Here is a 1,054-nt window from a genome sequence, read left to right on the forward strand (position 1 = left end):
GGGGTCGTGTATGGGGAGGCCGGAGGGGGCGTCGTGTATGGGGAGGCCTGGAGGAGGGGTCGTGTATGGGGAGGGAGGAGGGGTCGTGTATGGGGAGGGAGGAGGGGTCGTGTATGGGGAGGCCGGAGGAGGGGTCGTGTATGGGGAGGCTGGAAGGGGGCGTCGTGTATGGGGAGGGAGGAGGAGGGGTCGTGTATGGGGAGGGAGGAGGGGTCATGTATGGGGAGGGAGGAGGGGTCGTGTATGGGGAGGCCGGAGGAGGGGTCGTGTATGGGGAGGCTGGAAGGGGCGTCGTGTATGGGGAGGAGGAGGAGGGGTCGTGTATGGGGAGGCCGGAGGAGGGGTCGTGTATGGGAGGCGGAGGAGGGGTCGTGTATGGGGGAGGGGAGGAGGGGTCGTGTATGGGGAGGCCGGAGGAGGGTCGTGTATGGGGAGGCCGGAGGAGGGGTCGTGTATGGGGAGGCCGGAGGAGGGGTCGTGTATGGGGAGGCCGGAAGGGGCGTCGTGTATGGGGAGGAGGAGGAGGGGTCGTGTATGGGGAGGCCGGAGGAGGGGTCGTGTATGGGGAGGCCCGGAGGAGGGGTCGTGTATGGGGAGGCCCGGAGGAGGGGTCGTGTATGGGGAGGCCGGAGGAGGGGTCGTGTATGGGGAGGCCGGAGGGGGCGTCGTGTATGGGAGGCCGGAGGAGGGGTCGTGTATGGGGAGGCCGGAGGAGGGGTCGTGTCTGGGGAGGCCGGAGGGGGGTCGTGTCTGGGGAGGCCGGAGGAGGGGTCATGTAGGGGGAGGCCGGAGGAGGGGTCATGTAGGGGGAGGCCGGGAGGGGGGGTCATGTATGGGGAGGCCGGAGGAGGGGTCATGTATGGGGAGGCCGGAGGGGGGGTCATGTATGGGGAGGCCGGAGGGGGGGTCATGTAGGGGGAGGCCGGAGGAGGGGTCATGTAGGGGAGGCCGGAGGGGGGGTCATGTATGGGGAGGCCGGAGGAGGGGTCATGTATGGGGAGGCCGGAGGGGGGGTCATGTATGGGGAGGCCGGAGGGGGGGTCATGTATGGGGA

The sequence above is a fragment of the Staurois parvus genome, unplaced genomic scaffold (assembly GCF_062004578.1).
Source record: "Staurois parvus isolate SC_StPar_1 unplaced genomic scaffold, SC_StPar_1.0 ptg003792l, whole genome shotgun sequence".
NCBI lineage: Eukaryota > Metazoa > Chordata > Amphibia > Anura > Ranidae > Staurois > Staurois parvus.